Raw genomic sequence first — 6,150 nt, forward strand, 5'->3', positions numbered from 1 at the left:
AAGGATGAGTACAGTACAATAATATATTTTGAGAGAAAGATATAGGTAACAATTCACATAGCTTTTATTATAGTATATTGTTATAATTGTTCTAGTTTATAGTTATTATTGCTAACCTCTTACTGTGCCTGATTTATCAATTAAACTTTATCATGGATACATGTGTACATAGGAAGGCAGGTAGGGTAGATAGCATCCAGTACTATGTTGGATTCAGACACCACTGAGGGTCTTGCAGCCTATTTCCTATGGAGAAGGTGGGATGAAAAGGACTGTATTCTACTGTATTAAGGTATCACCCAAGAATCTCACAAACTCAGGACTGAGGAATGAAGATAATTTAAAAACACAACAGCCCATAGTTACAAATGTATTAACTGGGATACAAAAATTTAGTAGTTTGGTGAGTCTAACTGCAGTGCTTTTCAGACACATTTATGTAGGAAGGGCCAAAATCAGTTCTTTTCAGATTATGTTGCTGACCATTCGGTGGTCAGCAAATTGAGCTGCTTACTGTAGTAAATAAACAGAAGAAAACAGGTCTCCATAGGAATCTCTGGTGCTTGTAGACACTACTTATCTAGGTTTCAAAAGAAACCCCTGTCTCTCCAGGCATCTGGAGGCCAGCTCACTTTCTGCTTTCTTCTAGAGAGTCCAGGGGGAGAGTTAGGGATTAGGAGGATAGTTCAGGAAGAGGAAAACCTGAAAGAGGAGAGGGCAAAGAGGGGCTGAGCCAGCGTGGAGGTCTTTACCCTGGTTTCCTCTGGTTTGCCAGGCCTAAGACAGATGTGGCAAAGAGAGCTTGGTTCTGGGGGAGAGGGATCAGGGAAAAGTCCTAGGTTCTGCACGTGGCTCTGAAGGACTTAGAACCCAGGGCGGTGTCTGAGGGTGGAGCTGAGCGAATGAGGGAAGTTCTGCTTTGGGCGTCCCTTATCGCTCAGAAGTATCACTACTCCCTGCTAAACTGGGTCAGCTCCTTCTGCCTGGATGCTGATGACATAGCCCAGTTCTCACTCCCATTGCGTGTTGAGTTTCTAGAGAATTCAATCAGCTTCTCTAGCCTCTCTGGTCCTGGCTTGTAAAATCCCCACAGACCCGCAGGGACTCATCTGCTTCTCAGATCTCCAGGATGGGGTTCATTAAGCCGGGAACCCTGCAACAGCTGCTCTCTGGGGCCCTGGCCTTGACAGAGACGCCGGCGGGTGAGCACGGGGCCCAGAAGGAAACGACCTATTCCAAGGAGCAGCAAGGGGGACGCTCAGCTGAAGCGCAGAATGGGCCATCTCTGATGGTCTGTCTTAAAAAACCGGATACGTCTCACGCCTCCTCTTCTCCCACCTGGTTGTCTGCTCCCCATCCCGCTTCTCCTTTCTGTCTCATGAGCCCCCAGTCCCCTCCTCCTCTCCTGGTCCAGCGTGGGGTCTTAGCCACTTTCTGCCCCCAGGTTCCCATTCCATGAGGTATTTCCACACCGCCATGTCCCGGCCCGGCCAAGCGGAGCCTTGGTACTTGGAAGTTTGCTACGTGGATGACACGCAGATCGTGCGCTTCGACAGCGAAGCGGAGAGTCCGCTGTTCGAGCCCGGGGCGCGGTGGATGGAGCGGGAGCGGCCGGAGTACTGGGAGCGGAACACGCGAGTCGCAGAGCAACGCGCAGGCTTTACGAAGGAACCTGCGGGCCGCGCTCAGCTACTACAATCAAAGCAAGGTCGGTGAATGTCCCCAGGCCCGGGTTGGAGATCATCCCTCCACGTTGTCCACGGTCGGGCGCGTGTTGTCCCGCGTCCCCATGTCCGAAGATCACTCCTAGGCTACGAGACCCGAGGCCACCCTCGACCCAGAAAGAGGCAGCGGTGACTTATCCGTGTCAGTTTCAGTTTAGGTTGAATTCCCCCGGGCTGGTTCGGGAGGGGGCGGGGCTCAGATGGCTGGGCTGACCGCGGGGGCGGGGCCAGGCTTTCACACTGTCCAGATGGTGTATGGCTGCGACGTGGGGCCGAACTGGCGCTTCCTCAGGGGGTACGAGCAGCAAGCCTACAACCTCCGCGATTTCATCTCCCTGAACGAGGACCTGCGCTCCTGGACCGCGGTGGACATGGCCTCGCAACTTCAAGCACACGTGGGAGGCTGCAGATTTGGCAGCGCAAAAAAGGGTGTACCTGGAGGGGGAGTGCATGGAGTGACTCCTCAGACACCCGGAGAAGGGGAAAGAGAGACTGCAGCGTGCAGGAACAAGGTACCACAGGGCAGCTCTTCCATCTGCCCCGAGGATGGGGCTCATGACTCCTGAGGAGGGGAGGAAAGGGGAATCAGACTGGAATGCTATTGCTCTGTGTCAAGGGAGGGAGAGTAACAGCTGCTGGGTTTTCAGAGTCAACATCAAGGATTGGCGCAAAGGCTCACTCTTCGCAGGAGAATTAAGTCTGGCTCAGGATGGAAGGAGAGAAAGATCCATGTATTAAACAACCACCAGCTCCCTTTGACTCTGCAGACAATTGTGAGCCATGGCCTTTCAGGCCTTGTTCTCTGTCCAGCACCCAAGGTCTTTAGAGGTCTGACTCCAATCATGTTGAGGCAGGACCAGAAGTCCCTTTTCAGAGACCTAGAGTTTCCTACTCAAGGCTGACTCACCCTCATTCTAGAATTTTCCAAGGAATAGATTATCCCAGATGCCTGTGCCTAGGCTAGTGTCTGGCTTTTGCACTCCCTTACTCACCCACCTCCCACACCACAAAACCAGTTCTTTCCCTTCTCAGGATGGTTATATGGGATCCTCTCAGATCCTCCAAAGACACATGTGGCTCATCACCCCAGACCTGAAGGGGACGTCACCCTGAGGTGCTGGGCCCTGGGCTTCTACCCTGCGGAATCACCCTGACCTGGCAGCGGGACGGGAGGACCTGACCCAGGACATGGAGCTTGTGGAGACCAGGCCTGCAGGGGATGGAACCTTCCAGAAGTGGGCAGCTGGGGTGGTGCCTTCTGGGCAGGAGCAGAGATACACGTGCCATGTGCAGCATGAAGGGGCTGCCTGAGCCCCTCACCCTGAGATGGGGTAAGGAGGGGGCGTGGGCACAGAGCCTGTTTGGGGAGAAAGTAGAAGTCATCTGGAGACCCTCAAACAGGGTCGGGATGAGAGCTGGGGGCTGGGACCTCTCACCTTCCCTTCCCTTCCCTCCTCAGAGCCACCTCCACAGCCAACCATCCTCATTATGGGAATTGTTACTGTCCTGGTTCTTGGAGCTGTAGTTATCAGAGCTGTGGTGGCCTTTATCATGAGGAGGAGGAGCAACCTAGGTACCGAAGGACAAGGACTTAGTTTTCTCCTTTAGGCCATTTTAGAAGTGGGTTCTGCCTTGTTAATGGAAGCACCATCCACACACACACACACACACACACACACACACACACACACACGCACACACACGCACACACATGCTTCCCCAGCCTGTGGGCCTGTGTGCTGATACTTACTCTATTGTAAAGCACATGGAAAATAGAGGACAGGTTTATCACCCTGATGATTGTGGTCATTAGGATCTGATTCCCAGCAGTCAGAGGTGAGAGCAGAAGGTCCCTGATGAGGACAGGCCACAGGAAGGCAGTTGGTTCAGTGCCTGCACATATCCTTTCCTCATGTCTCCTTATCCTCCTTGGGTTTATGGTCACACTTCTGGAAACTTTCCTGAGAACCAGAACTTCTCTGTTTTCTTCTCATAGGTAGAGCAGGAAGGAACTAAGCTCAAGCTGCAAGTAAGCATGGGTGTGGTGATCCCTAAACCCTTTGGGTAGCATGGATAGGAGCCCGTGTAAAAGCTTACCTGCCCATACTTCCTCAGTCACATCTTCTCTGGGCTCTGAGTATGTCTAATTACTTTTTCCACTACAGGTAGTGACAATGCCTGGGGTTCTGATGTATCTCTTCTGGCTTTTAAAGATGAGACTCAGGAGGGCCAGCATTGAGACTGGGACAGAGGGGACATAACTGGATTACAGGGACTCTCAAAATTTTAACTTTTTGAGTGAGTGATGCTTTTGTTCCGAATGTGTCACTTATACTGACTGCCCTGAATTTGTTCATGACTCTTGCTCTGTAACACGAGATGACTGCATTGTATGGAGTAAGTGGCACATGGTTTGTTCAAGTCTCTCAAGAATCCCTGGATTCATTTTCTGCAAAGGTGTCTGAATATGTCTGCTTTCTTACAGGCATAATGTGAAGACTGGAGACCAGCCCACTACTGCCTACCATGGTTCTTGCCTCTGCACTGACCTGTTTTCCCTTCCATGGTCAACCTTCATGGCCAGCAAAGAAGAGGTGAGACGTCTCCATCCCCAGCTCAACCTCATGATACACTGAGCTGCAACTTCCTACTTATACACTGAAAATAAGAATCTGAATATGAACTTGGTTTTACAAATCCTTGACATGAGAGGTTAATGGGTTAGGGAGAAGATTCCTAAAGCTTTGTGGAGAAAATGCATGGAAGCATTGAGAACCTTCCCAAATGTGTTTGCTGTGCTGAGTCTGTTGCAGGTGGTAATGAGAGAAGGCTTGAGGAGCCAGGTGTGGACAAGGCAGTGCCCAGTTGGTGCTCAGTCCTTTGTAGGCTATAATGTGGTCACTCCTCAGCTATGTCACCCTTCTGTGCAACTTTGTTCTTGTTCCTTCAAGTAGAACCCTGTCTCAACAAGACCTGTGATCACAAGGACTCAGATGCAGCCAGAGCCTTGTTCTGTCTTTGGGACTGTCACCAGCAAAGGCTCCAGTGGCCAGGTCAGCCTACAATCAAGGCCTTTTGCTGACATCTTTTGTACCTATTTCTTGTCTCTTAGTTTCTGTAGAGGATTTCTATTCTTGTGAATGAAGTTGGTCTCTGGCTAGATAGACCTGTCATGGTACATTGCAAACCAAGGAACACAGGTTCTGGACTTGTGCATGTCGTATATGTTCTGTTCTAAAAGAGGAAAGGGTCTTCCTTGGAGGTAGTGCAAGTGTAACTTTTGTGTCTCAGCCATCTTCAAATTCTTGCTGAGCAATCTTTCTCTCTCTCTCTCTCTCTCTCTCTCTCTCTCTCTCAAAAAAAAAAAAAGCAGCCATGCAATTCAGGATGAGTTGATATTACATTACTTCCCCTTGGCTGAACTCATCTCTGATAATCTACAGACCAACTGTGCTCAAATGCCTGACAAATGAATGGCACAAATACATCTCAGCTCTCATATCTAACACGGCTAGAGTTATCAGAATTGGAAGTAAGCCCATTCATTCAACATCATCTACAAAATGCCACAGATTCTGGGTGTCTTTCATGTTGAATGAATATCATAAATTAGGGGACTTAAAATTCAGTTTTCTCAAATAAATTAGAGCAAATATGAGGGGTTTATGACATTGTTACATTAAAGATTGAGGCATGGTGCCAAATACTGGATTAAATATACTTAGTACTTCAAATAGGGCACATGAAGAATCACAAGAATTAGAGGGTTTTTTATTTTTTGTAATGTTATTGACTAATTCATTGGAAAATAATCTTTAACAATACGCCAGGATAACAATAAATTAGTTAATAGTCAAAAAAGAATTATAGCCCTGATTTCCATAATTGGTTACATGATTATAGCTGGTTTACAACTATGTTCTTCCACTCCTCACTCCAGAGTTCTCTTTGCCTTCAGCAAGGACCTCTGCTGGTTGTAATTCTTTACCTGGTAGGGTAATCCCAGACTTCACACTGATGAAGACTAAGACTGAGATAATATTTAATACTCAGGATTTATGTAACCCAGTATTGGGAAACTAATCATAAGAATCCTAGCCTGAAAACTCCATCTTGGAGCAAGCTGCCGCTTAAGTCTTCTATATGCCAGGCTGCAGCAAAACAAAGTCATCCCCTGCATAGTCTTGACAATCTTTGCCAAAACCAGCAGAATCCCTGTTAAGGTCAAGGACAGAATACACACAAACATAAAACTTTCCAGAGTGTTTTGTTTTGTTTTTCCTGTGCCTTATGATATCTAGTCTGTAGTCACTTCTGCTTGTTTAACACTAGATGGCATCAGGTGGCAGAGGTCCAGGTTTGCATCAGTTCTACTGTAAGACTTTGAGCCATATAAAACAGAAGTTGGGTAGTTGGGAGGCTTTGG

General features: G+C 48.4%; 1 long non-coding RNA gene and 1 pseudogene across 1 annotated transcript; both read left to right on the plus strand.

Moving 5' to 3' along the window:
• Positions 1–1,036: 1,036 nt before the first annotated feature.
• LOC109690374 (patr class I histocompatibility antigen, A-2 alpha chain-like) lies at positions 1,037–3,332 on the plus strand (annotated as a pseudogene).
• Positions 3,333–3,476: 144 nt separating this feature from the next.
• On the plus strand, positions 3,477–5,096 carry LOC141425659 (uncharacterized). Its single transcript, XR_012450694.1, has 2 exons — positions 3,477–4,022; positions 4,210–5,096. It is a non-coding gene; the product is annotated as an uncharacterized lncRNA (long non-coding RNA).
• The last annotated feature ends 1,054 nt before the right edge of the window (positions 5,097–6,150 follow it).

Source organism: Castor canadensis, chromosome 8 (genome assembly GCF_047511655.1).
Source record: "Castor canadensis chromosome 8, mCasCan1.hap1v2, whole genome shotgun sequence".
NCBI lineage: Eukaryota > Metazoa > Chordata > Mammalia > Rodentia > Castoridae > Castor > Castor canadensis.